Source organism: Arvicola amphibius, chromosome 3 (assembly GCF_903992535.2).
Source record: "Arvicola amphibius chromosome 3, mArvAmp1.2, whole genome shotgun sequence".
In the NCBI taxonomy this organism is placed as follows: domain Eukaryota; kingdom Metazoa; phylum Chordata; class Mammalia; order Rodentia; family Cricetidae; genus Arvicola; species Arvicola amphibius.
This window is the reverse complement of record NC_052049.1, coordinates 145,274,571-145,288,118: the sequence shown is the minus strand read 5'-3', so window position 1 is coordinate 145,288,118 and position 13,548 is coordinate 145,274,571.

Genomic DNA, 13,548 nt, shown 5'->3' with positions numbered 1-13,548 from the left:
TGGATCTCTCCAGAGGCATCTATTAAACTTCTATAATTTCTCCTGTGACTTTAAGCTGTACTTACATGTCTCATTTTTTTCCTGGGGGGAGGTTGCCTCTCCACACCCCAAAAGAGCCTCCCTCCTTGACAACATTCTGAATCAGAAAGAAGCATTTATCCTTCGTTTTTGCCAAGGATTTTCTCTTCCTGTGTAATAGAAATTGGATTTCCTAATGATGAATGGAAAGCCTAGTGTTAAATCTAACCTTCTGCTCCTTCATCCCCTTTCTGTAGGGTTGGTTTAATTTCATTTTGATGTGATATATTAAAAATTGTAATCTACATTATACTTGGAGACATCCCCTTTTAATCTGTTAATGGTTAGTTTATTTCAAGCTAATTTTGAAGCTGGAAAATTTAAGAAAATTAGGTACCTTAAAACAGTTTTTTCTTTGTTTATCTAAGTGTGAAACAAAGATCCATGTTTCAATTAATTATCGCATCTGCCATCTGTTCGTATCGTGGCTGGAACATTCATTATCATATTAGATAAAAAGTCTTAATCAGTTAGTTTGCATTCTAATGTTGTTTGACTTTTAAGATTGAGGAAGTTGGCACACTAAAAGTCTTAAAATATGGAATGAGAAAATTAGAGGCCAGCCTGTTAATGATTTCAAACATCTGTGTTTTTATTTACACTACACGTCTCTGAATGTAATTCTTAAAATCTCGTATAAAGAATCACAATTGTTAAGAAAATCTAATATGATAGTCATAATGCAAATTATGTATAATTTCGAAGCATTCTGCAGCTTACATCTTTTAAAAAATTTTAATCAGGCTAAATTTTGTCTTTAATCATTAGGTATAACACTTTCATTTTTCAGTCTATGTTCTACTTGCAACAGACAAAACAAAGTAAATATGAATGTTGAAAATTATTTGTATATGTAACATCAATGTATATTAAATTTAAAGGGATATTGAAGAGTTCTTGTTATTTTTACCCAGCTGATAACCTATGTATGCTCTCTCTGTCTTGCCCCTGCCACTCTCTCACACATGCATACACTGTGTTCTTGTTTCACTGACCTGTAGCACAACAAATTCTGTGCTGAGAGCTTTTTTTTTTTTTTTTGCTTACTCTCCCATGTTCAGAATGCGCTTTTCTTATCTTGTACAACAAAATAAAGTAAGTATTCATTCAGTGTGGCCAATGGTGACTGATCTCTAGAAAGAATAATAAAGGGAACAAGATAGAATGGGGAGATGCACATAGTTGTTTGATACATAATAGTTAGGTGAGGAAGTTCTTTATACGATGATGTTTGAGCACGGAACTGGAAAGGAACATAGCCCATTTACTGAGGAGGTATTACGGTGAATTTTTTTAATCATACTTAAGAAATGAGTCTAGAACACAAGTCCTGGAGGATTTATGTTGCCCCTATCCACTAGGATGTTGAATCCCAGAAGAGAAGTCAGAGAAGTGCCAGGGTCAGTTCATATAAGACTTTGTAGGCCATCTTAACAAGAGTTCTCTATGACAAGGGTTCATGCTCATGCACTCAGAGAAACTGTGGTTTCCTGTCTAAAACATGAATGCGATCAAACCAGCCTGAATTCCAGCATAAATAGGTGACGTTCTCTTCAGAAACCACTCCGTACTGAGTTGATAGCTTCAGGGTGATGAAGAATCATTCTTTTTGGAGGATACAGATGTTGAAGTCATCTCCCTGTTCCAGTGCACAGCTCCGCAGCAGGCATGTATGGGCAACAATAGAATGGATTTTCCTGGAAAAAAAACGAGAAATATAAGGAAGAAGATGATGATGAAAGGAGTAGAGGAGGAGGAGGAAGAAAGAAATAAGTTGTGGGGGTTGTATGTTTAGAATACAATGAGGAAGTTGGATGGGTTTACTGGGGTGGGTATTACCACATTCTATTGTATATATGCATGAAATTCTCAAGAAAAATATTTTTAAAAATATAGTACTCTGAATTTATTTGAGTTATATTTGTGGCTTCTTCCTGAATTTCCACCTGCAAATTTTACTTGAAGTTCAAAGAAAAAAATGTTACCAAGCTTTAGTTGCATAAATTGAAACATCATGTGGACAAAATATATCCAGAGAAATGTATTTATGAAAGTGCTCCAAATAGTCTTTGAAAAGTTCCTAACTATTTCTTATGTGATTAGGTTGCTGAAACATATAAACATCTAGGGTTGCCTTTGAACATTTTTCGTGACTATTTTTGGTTACAAAAGTTCTGTTCTCTTCTTGGTGTTACTGAAGATAAAAAGCTTTTAGGGCCAGAAAGATGGCTTAGCAGGCAAAGGCACTTGTATCTAAACCTGATGATTTATTATCTAGGACCTACAAGGTGGAAGGAAATAACCAATTCCACAGGCTGTCCTCTGGTCTACATACACATAAATAAACAAATGTAGTAAAAAATTTCTTAAAACACTTTACATTTTGTAAATAGTACCTTTTAAAACAATAATACATAGTTTGATTTAAAAATAATATTTTAAAACATGTATATAGTTTTATAACCTATATATGTTTACATATGAATATGTTTTATGCAGACACACAAAGTATGCACATACATATGTACATAGCACAATGGCAAGGGAATATTGTGTATGTAATAGGTTTAATTGTTCTACTTTTAGTCCTATATATCCACTGAGTTTATGTTTAGCTTTATTAAATAAAAATTTATGTTTTATAATATATTTTTGGTGTCAAAATAACTTCATGAGTTTTGTGTACTTAATAACCTCATGAGAAACACATTTAGTTCAATTTGATATTTATTATTATTGTAAAAATCCTGAGACTTAGTGAAGCTACATGCCAACTTCAAATTTTTTTCTCCTATAGACAGGAGATCAGCTTTGTCAGTAAAATAAATAATACCAAGAATGATAGACTACAATCTTTGAAATATATCCAGACTTTAATTCAACAATTTCACCCATTACCTCTTGATATTGGGTTTTGCAATGCTTTTTCAACTAGGAGTGTGTGTGTGTGTGTGTGTGTGTGTGTGTGAGATACTTTATTTCTGAAGACAGGCAGCAGTCTCATTTGGCCCATGTTTCTTTGCTGCACTGAATTCCATAGTGTAGCATAATATATTTAGCAACTCTGAGACTATTCACTTCCTTATATTTGCAAGAAGAGAGGGGCCACTTTTTGGCTTTCTTGTAGATTCAACAGCTTAAAACTAAGAGCTGGCTGATTCCCCAATGATAGTCACCAGTCTTCAGATTTCCAGTGTGCTTTGGCACACACACTTATGCCTACTCTACTCTTTGACTTGGCCATCCTGCAAAAACTGACAGCATCCAAAACTTTGAACATATCTTTGAGCTAACTTAAGAATGTTATGCTTCTTCAATGAAGTGTTAAAGAAAATATTTCATGTAATATTTAGTGTATATCTTATTTGTTCATTGTGGGAGCCCAAGTGCAACCCAGTTTTCATCTGGAGTCATTTCTGACTTAAAGAAGTCATTTCAGTTTAAGCTTGCCTGCTTTACTTTTTTTTTTATAACCTTGAAGGTTATGAGAGACTTCAGATATGGCCCATGAGAAAAGAACACTCTATTTAGTAGACAGTATACTGCTGACGACAAACCTCAGGAATATTAAGATAAGGTAAAAGCTGCTTCTGGGCAGCAAACACATGTTGGAGAGGTGGCTGCTCACTCAAGGAAAGGAATGGTCTTGTGGTTAGACAATGACTGACCATCTGTGCTGTGCTTTGTTCTGCTTTTGTATATAAGCAAGTTCTGAAATAAACTCTGGGCTGTTTGGCTGTTTTGGCCTGACCAGACAGACTTCGCAATTCTATCCTGTCTTCTGACTTTTCTTTGGCCTTGAAGAGCCCCTATCTAGGAACCCTGGCTGACCTTGTAGGAGTGGGCTCCTACAGTTCATTTTAGCAACTCATAACATTGTTTAAAATTCTGTAATAAAACAAGTCAGGGAGAAGCCAGATAGCCACCAGAGGGGAAAGACGTGAGTTGCCAGCTGTAACCTTGCCCAAGACTGTAGAATGCCCAGCCCCAAATGGAATGTATGGAGATCATTGTAGAAGAAAGGCAGAAAGAATATATGAGTCAGAGGTGGTGAGTGACTGCAACAAAACCACATTTTTGTTGGACATACAAATTTACAAGATGTATGAACCACACACAAGACCTATGCAAGTTTAAACGAGACAAAATCCAAGCGTGGAGATACAAGTTGGGGATTAGGTTTGAGCCCCAGCCAAGGCTCTATTGGCAGTTTCCAGCAGGGGAAGATGAAAGGATGGGTTTCTCCGAGAGCAGTGATGGCGTCTGGGAGGTTGACTGTGCCTCCAGTGGAGGGCACATCTGAGAACAGCTGGGTAGTAAAAACCGGCCTTGGTGGGGACAAAGGATACAAGGTGGGTCAGAAGAGAAGGGAGGTAGATCTGAGAGAATTAGGGAAGAGAAGATGAGCATGATCAAACACGCTGTATAAAATTCTCAAATTTTGCACAAAATTCTCAAATTTTGCTGTAACTTCTAGTAAAATGTATTTAAAAAGCTAATCAGCAGGGGAATTGAGACAAAAATCTTCTTTGATGTAGGCACCAGAGAAAGAGGAAAAACACCAACACAGAGAGACTTTGTGAACATGAGAGCCAGGTGGTGTGCAGAGCAAGCCAGTGAAGGCCAGGGGCCAGACAAGGTTTTGTGTCAGATACAACATGATGAACCCTGCTTTCAGGATCCTGGCTCTCAGGACGGTGGGAAAACACTCCTATGCCATTTGGAACTGTTCAGTTTACAACCCGTTGCTATAAAAATTCCAGACCTCTTTTCTTTTATTTTTATGTCTGATAAAGAGCCTCCCTGTGGAATTCAGGCTGGCACTAAACTTGGGATCCTCTTGCCTCTCAGCCTCTGGATTGCTGGGACAGCAGACATGTCACTTCTTACTTCTGACTGCTTGTATGTATTAGTCACTGTTAGCTGGCCTTCTTTACAAAAGTAACCCCTTGAACGCTGACAGACAACTAAATGCATCAAAATAAATTCTACCTACTCTTTTCAGATAATATTTTACAAAATGAAAATTTTAGCAGATTAACTGTTTTATAAAGTCAGCTATGAAAATTTAGAAAATTTATTTTAAAATTAACTGATTATAATTTAGTTATAATTAACTGAAATTTTTATTTAACTTTTAAACTATTTTACTTAACAATGATTTCATAATCTTTAAAACAGGACCACTTAATGGGAAGTTATTTAATTACTTCAACTCCCTTCCTATTTTTCAAATTCAAAAATTATTAGTTATCTGTTATTGTTAAGTACCACCAAGTGTATTAACTTTGACTGCTTACTTTTGTAGAAAGAGGGCAAGTGTTCACATGCATCATTCTAAAATCTGTACCTTCATGTTCACATGTATCTCCTCCAGTATGTATACCCATGTTTGCATGTGTAATATACAATGTATACCTACATGTAAGGTTCATCCACCTTAGTCTACACATAAATGTTCATGCATATCAACCATACTCTGACTCTGCATGTTCATAAACCTCAACCCAGTGCCGACTGACATGTTCACGTGCATCACCGCCTGTCTATGTCTACCTGCTCACATGCATTATTGGTAGTATACAGTTAAATACACACTTATTACTCCCTATTTTAAACATGCATGATTACACACATCACTCCTACTCTATGCCCACATGTTCCCATTCATTACCTCGGTCTGTACCTATGCATATATGTATCGAACCTAGACTATACATGTGTTCACATGTATCAATGTCTCCCTATGCCAACAAGTTCACATGCATTGCCATTGGCCTCTGCAAATGTCCTCACAAACGCAAATTCTGCCATGTTCAATGAACATTAACCATCACAGATGCCCAACAGGCGTATGGAAATTGTTTGATAATCATTCTATGTTTTTAATTGTCACCACTAATGAGAGTCCAGAATTCTCGACCTGGTCAAGCAGGGGTGGCAGGCAGGTATGTGTGTGTATGAGGGGGTCTTTACATTCATGGAAATTGACATTTACCTCAAGAACCAAAAGTCTCAGCAAGAGCCAGGACATCTACCTGTGGCTGCTAGCCAGACTATACAGCGTTCTGACAGACAAACCAACTACACCTTCAATCAGGTTGTGCTTTAAAGTTGCACTGACTGGCTACCTCTGTCCTTGTTCTGGATGATCTGAAAGTTATGCTTTCCAGTGGAGAGAACAAAATAGCTGTTTGTGGGAATGGTCGTAGATGACATTCAGCTCTGGAAGTGTCCAAACTGAAGGTGTGTGCACTGAGGGTAGCAGCCAGGCCTGAAACTGGATCCTAAAGGAGAAAGCTAAGATATTGAGCTTGGATTGTCTGACTCCAGAGTCCCCCAAGGGCCGTGGTACCATGTTGCTGTCTGGTCCTCAGAAGTGCCTCGACGTGTACTGGCATCCCATAAACCGCACACAACCACACCAAACCATAAGTCTGACCCAAAGGCCCGGGGTTTGAGCATGCCAGAAGCCGAAAGGCAAGGTGCGGCCACAAACACTAACTCTATATGTTAGTATATTTTTTAAACTTTGGATGTAAAAAAACAAAATAAAAACAAACAAACAAACAAAAACAGAGTTCATGGGGCTAGAGAGATGACGCAGAAGAGCACATACTACTTTTCTAAAGGATCCAAGTCCAGGTTCTAGCATTCATATCACATGGCTCCACTTCCAGACGATCCCATACCTCTGTCCTCTGCAGGTAACCAGGAGCATACCTACACAAATAGAGATACATATAATCTAAAACATAGTAAAAACTTTTTAAAGGAAACAAAAATAGATAGAATCTGCCTGGTGTAGTTGCCTGTGTCTGAAATTCCAGGGAGGTGAAGCAGAAGAACTGTGTGAGTTCACATGTTTGAGAAGATCGTTAGCAACATGCCTAACCAAAGCAAACCCAGAAGATTGGCATCAAAAGAGCAAGCTCGGCACAGACCTAGCTGGAGGATCTCAGCATGGCTGCAAGACTACGACTTCAGATCCAATCATAGCCGGAGCAGCCAACGCTATACTCTTGCCTCTCATCTTCTCCATTAGTAGAGGCAACTCTATTGAAAGTCTTCAAAATAAAGTATGATCAAATGGAGAAAATTAATGTTTTTAATTTGTTAGCCTTTTCCTTTCCCATCTTGTTACTTCACTAGCTTTGAAGTAGCATTTCTTAATCTCCTTTCTTTCTAAGTTTTTTTTATCAGCCTATGTGAATCAGAAAAGAGACTGGGAGGAAAGTAGTAACTGTGTCCTCCTTTTTCCTTCCATTTCCTTATGTGCCTGGTCTTTGCCTTAAGCAGCATGTGATCAATCACGTTTATAGTTGGTGGATTATGGTGGAAATTGGGATTTATTCCTGCAAAATATGAAAGAAGAAAGAAATAATTCATACTAAGCATTAGACACCCAAAATTGGATTTTCAAAACTTCAGGGAAAAAAAAAATCTTGGATTCCTTAGTTATGCAAGCATGACTTCTTATCTATTACATTGAGACATAAATTCAGAAGAGATATTTTTACTAAAGGAATTTATGCTTAAAGAAATCATAGTTGTACTCATAGATTCAGGAAGTATAAAACTGTGTTGTTAAGAGTATCATAGTTTGGAATAAATTGTGAGCTGAAGGTCTATAGAAACTGGTTTTATTTTCTATTATAGATATATATAAACTCTGTGAATTAATGGACCTTATAGTGTTTTCATATATGCATGCATCAAGATGCATTGACCATCTTAATCTACTTTCTCCCCTTGCCCCATTCTCTAACACAATTGGGGGGTCACAATGTTTCTACCAGGGGTCACGTTTACCTCTAATTGGACCGAGAACTGAAGGTATGCAGCTTTGATGGGTTCTCACTCATGCTCTTGCAAGAAATCTCCCATTTATGCTTCTGTGAGCTGCTTTTTACTCATGCTCATGTGAGTAACTTCTCACCCTCGTGTCTACACATAAGCGCTCATCCATGCTTTTAAAAGTAGTCTTTCACATGTGCTCCTACAAAAAGTCCTTTTTCCACATTCATAAAAGCATTCCCAATAAAATCACTGGACTTGAGAAGAATCATTTCTTAGAACTGCCCTCAGTTCCCTCTCTCGGGTAAGTAGCATTTAGTTCACATCTTTCTAAGGAAAAGGTCATGTGGCAAGCCTTTAATTTTGGTGAGAAACAGGAAAATCTAAGAAGAATGATTGGTTACAAAATGTGCAAGCTTACAAAACTTTCAACTAATTCCTATGAAACTGATGTCATATCAGGATAAATGTGTTGTTTTCTAGTAATTTCCACTATTAAGGAGTGCTCTTTGTGGTAGTTTAAATGTAATTGGTCCCAATAATCTCATAGGCCAGGATACTATTAGGAGACATGGGCTTTGTTAAGAGTAGATGTGGCCTTGTTGGAGGAAGTGTGTCATTCTGGGGGCAGGCTTTGAGGTTTCCTATGCTCAGGATACTACATAGTGTCACAGTTGATGTCCTGTTGCCTGTACGATGTAGCACTCTCAGCTCCAGCACTGTGTTTGCCGGGCATGCTGCCATGTTCCCTACAATGAGGGTAATGGACGGAACCTCTGAAACTGTAATCTAGTCACTTCACTTATAAGAGTTGTCATGGTCATGGTGTCTCTTCACAGCAATAGAAAACACTAAGACACTATTACATCTATAAATTAAAAATAAAGTAGAAGATCATTTCTGTATTTTCATATATAAATGAAGATTGGACAATTGTCTTAATTTTTAGTTGTATAAATCAGTTTTGTTTAAAAATCAGATTTCTTAATTATATTTATTCATTATTAGAAATGTAAAATAACAACATTACATTACTTGGTCAGAATTTCTTCATAGCATACTGATGTCACTGTCAAGGACTGATACTCAGTAACACATTAGAAGTGTATTGATAAGAACTAAGTTACCAAGGTCCAGGAAGAGTGAGTCCTATTGTTAACTCCCTTGTGATTAAATGACAATCTTATTTCTTTTCAAACTCATGATTAGACTGAGGTAACAGCATAATATAGAATAAAATATTTGTCCACCATCTGTTTTTACTACTGAATATATTTGTGCCTATGGAATTGAAAGGGAAATAAGACTTTAAAACCACAGATGTGAGCTAGTAAAATCACACCAATTACTGCCAGAAAATCTCCACATTTAATGGTGATTTGGAACATTCCCTTCACTGCTAGAATACAAAGATGATGGAGACATGGGCATATTCATATCGTGTGTGTGTGTGTGTGTGTGTGTGTGTGCACGCACGTGCATGTGCGTTCTATTAAAAATCATTGCATGCTTTCTGTGTGTTCCTACTGACACTCACTGAGAAAAGGGGGCGAAGTTATAAGAAGGGTTTTGTCATGATGAGATTAATGTTGAAGTGAGGCCCTCTAGAGCAAATTAGAAGGAGGTTAGATATGAGATGGCGGGATGAGTGCGGTGACATAGAGGACAGATGCTTTGAAGAGAAGGGAATAACATTCAAGGTGAAGGTGAGGATATGGTATGCTTGCAATAGGCAAAGGTGCTATGAAGAGGGAAAGGGGAAAATGGAGGACAGGAAGGAGGAGGAAGACATAAATAACATGAAAAGTTTTTGGAAAAAAAAAGCCATAGGGAAACATTATTTTACAAACTAACAAGAATTGTGTGCGTGTGCAGCGGGGGGGATATGTTTGTAAGTGCATGTGTGTATGCATGCATGTAATGAAGTGAAGGCACAGAGATGACAGTGCTTCCCCCAGGAGCCATAGACTATTTATACATTTAAATACCACGCACCCACCCACAGGGTTCTAGGGAAACCTACCTTTAAGTTGTTGGTAAGGACAAGTGAGAACAAGAGACAGAGTAAACAGCATAGGCTATTCTCATTGTCCTTCCTTTCCAGAACATCAAGATAAAACCCTTAATGATGCTAATCTCCTCAACAATTACATCCTCCCTTCCCACACAAACCTTGCTTGTACCCTGTCCTTTCATTCTCTGAATGGTACATCCTGTATTTCTCTCTGCTTTGCTGGCTCTTTTTCTCTGTTGACCTGTGTAAGCATTATCAAAAAACAATCATGCCACAGAGGCAACACTTTGTTTTCTTGGATTTTCCTCCTGCAAAGAAAGTAATCAATTACTTTTTAATTTAGCCTCAAATGAGGTCTGAGGATAAGTGTATAAAGCTACAATACAGTCGTCCAAATGCAGAGGGCTTGGTTTCGTCTCATGCAGCCTTCCCAGCTGTAAGTCTAGAGGCCTTGAGCTCCCACAAGTTCAGTTCAATGGTATCTGTGGGTTTCCCCATCATGATCTTGACCAGTATCTATCCCTAGACTGAGCAGGCTTTTTTTTTTTGCTTTTTAATTTTTTTATTTTTATTTTTTCCCTTTCTTTTAGACAAGCTTGCTATCGGAAAAAAATCCCCACTCCAGTAGAGGGCTCAGACTCAGTTTCCTCAGTGAGCCAGGAATCTCCCAACATGTAAGTGTACTTGTTCAACATTTCTCTATTGTGCTTGCTGAAATAATATAGAAATAATTGAAATTCATTGGAAAACTATGGCAAAATATATCCCAAGAAGTTAAACTATATGCATAGAGCTTTGAGGAAAATTACACTTAATATTATTTATAGATTATGTGATACTTGTAGCTATTAACAAATTTAGAAATATTAGATAACTTTTGCTTCATTGTGTATTTATATTTTGTGTTAGGAAGCTTAGCATATAGAAAAGTTTTTACATCAAAGACTTAAAGTTCTTGTCAAATAGGTCTTTCACTTCCTTGGTTAGAGTTACCCCAAGATATTTTATGCTATTTGTGGCCATCTTGAAAGGTGATACTTCTCTGATTTCCCTCTCTGCTTCCTTATCCTTTGTGTATAGGAGGGCAACTGATTTTTTGGAGTTGATCTTGTATCCTGCCACGTTACTGAAGGAGTTTATCAGCTGTAGGAGTTCTTTGGTGGAGTTTTTGGGTTGCTTATGTACACTATCATATCATCTGCAAATAATGAAAGTTTAACTTCTTCCTTTCCAAATCAAATCCTTTTGATTTCCTTATGTTGTCTTATTGCTATAGCTAGAACTTCAAGCACTATATTGAAGAGATAAGAAGAGAGTGGACAGCCTTGTCATGTTCCTGAATTTAGCGGGATGGCTTTGAGTTTCTCTCCGTTTAATTTGATGTTAGCTGTTGGCTTGCTGTAAATAGCCTTTATTATATTTAGGAATGACCCTTGTATCCCTAATCTCTCCAAGACCTTTATCATATAGGGGTGCTGAATTTTGTCAAATGCTTTTTCAGCATCTAATGAGATGACAATATGGTTTTTTCCTTCAGTCTATTTATATGATGGATTACATTGATAGATTTTCATATATTGAACCAGCCCTGCATCTCTGGGATGAAGCCTACTTGATTGTAGTGGATAATTCTTCTAATGTGTTTTTGGATTCAGTTTGCCAGTATTTTATTGAGAATTTTTGCGTCAATGTTCATGAGTGAGATTTCCTGTAATTCTCTTTTTTGGTTGAGTCTTTGTGTGGTTTAGGTATTAGGGTAACTATAGCTTCATAAAAGGAATTTGGCAGTGACTCTTCTGTTTCTATATTATAAAATACCTTAAGGAGTATAGGTGTTTGGTCTTCTTGGAAGTTTTGGTAGAATTCCGCATTGAAACCATCTGGTCCTGGGCTCTTTTTGGTAGGGAGGTTTTTGATAACAGTTTCTAATTCTTCCCGACTAACAGGACTATTTAGATTGTTCACCTGGTCCTTGTTTAACTTTGGTATGTGGTACTTATCTAAGAAAATGTCCATTTCTTTTACATTTTCCAATTTTGTGGCATATAGGCTTTTGTAGTAAGATCTAATGATTCTCTGAATTTTCTCTGTGTCTGTGGTTATGTCCCCCTTTTCATTTCTGATCTTATTAATTTGCGTGTTCTCTCTCTGCCATTTGATTAGTTTGGCTAAGGGTTTGCCAATCTTGTTGATTTTCTCCAAGAACCAGCTTTTTGTTTCATTGTTTCATTGGATTGTTTTCTGTGTTTCTATTTTGTTGATTTCTGCCCTCAGTTTGATTATTTCCAGTCTTCTACTCCTCCTAGGTGAGTCTGCTTCTTTTTTTCCAGAGCTTTCAGGTGTGCTGTTAAGTCTCCAATGAGTGCTTTCTCTATTTTCTTTAAGTGGGCACTTAGTGCTATGAACTTTCCTCTTATACTGCTTTCGTTGTGTCCCATAGGTTTGAGTATGTTGTGTCTTTGTTTTCATTAAATTTAAGAAAGACTTTAATTTCTTCTTTATTTCTTCCTTGACCCAGGTGTGGTTCAGAAGTTGACTGTTCAGTTTCCATGAGTTTGTGGGCTTTCTGGGGGTAGCATTGTTGGTATATTCTAATTTTAATCCATGGTGATCCGATAAGACACAGGTGGTTACTAATATATTTTTGTAACTGTGGAAGTTTGCTTTGTTACCAAGTATATGGTCAATTTTCGAAAAGGTTCCGTGAGCCGCAGAGAAGAAGGTATATGCTTTCCTATTTGGGTAAAATGTTCTATAGATGTCTGTTAAGTCCATTTGGTTCATTACCTCCATTAAGTCTTTCAATTCTCTGTTAGGTTTTTGTCTGATTAACCTGTCCATTGGTGAGAGAGGAGTGTTGAAGTCTCCAACTATTAGTGTGTGTGGTTTGATGGCTGCCTTGAGTTCTAGAAGTGTTTCTTTTACATAAGTGGGTGCTTTTATATTAGGGGCATAGATATTCAGGATTGAGACCTCATTCTGAAGGATTTTTCCTATTATGAGTATAAAGTGTCCCTTTCCATCTCTTCTGATTGATTTTAGTTTGAAGTCAACTTTGTTAGAAATTAGTATGGCCACACCCGTTTGTTTCTTAGGGCCATTTGCTTGATAAACCTTTTCCCAACTCTTTACTCTGAGTAGGTGTCTGTCTTTGTGGTTGAGGTGTGTTTCTTGTAAACAGCAGAATGTTGGATCCTGTTTTCGCATCCAATCTCTTAGCCTGTGCCTTTTTATAGGTGAATTGAGTCCATTGATATTAAGTGATATTAATGACCAGTGGTTGTTAACTCCGGTCATTTTTTTTTTGTAGGAGAGTTTGTGTGTTTCCCTTCTTCTAGTTGTGCTGGTGAAGGGTCGCTAGATGTCTGAGTTATTGTGGGCATTGTTGGACTCCTTGGTTTGTGATTTTCCTTCTATTACTTTCTGCAAGGCTGGATTTGTGGCTACGTATTGTTTAAATCTGTTTTTGTCCTGGAATATCTTGTTTTCTCCATTGATGGTGAATGCAAGCTTTGCTGGGTATAGTCTGGGCTTGCATCCATGTTCCCTTAGTATCTGTAGCACATCTATCCAAGACCTTCTGGCTTTCATGGTTTCCAGTGAGAAGTCAGGTGTAATTCTGATAGGTTTCCCTTTATATGTTACTTGACCTTTTTCCT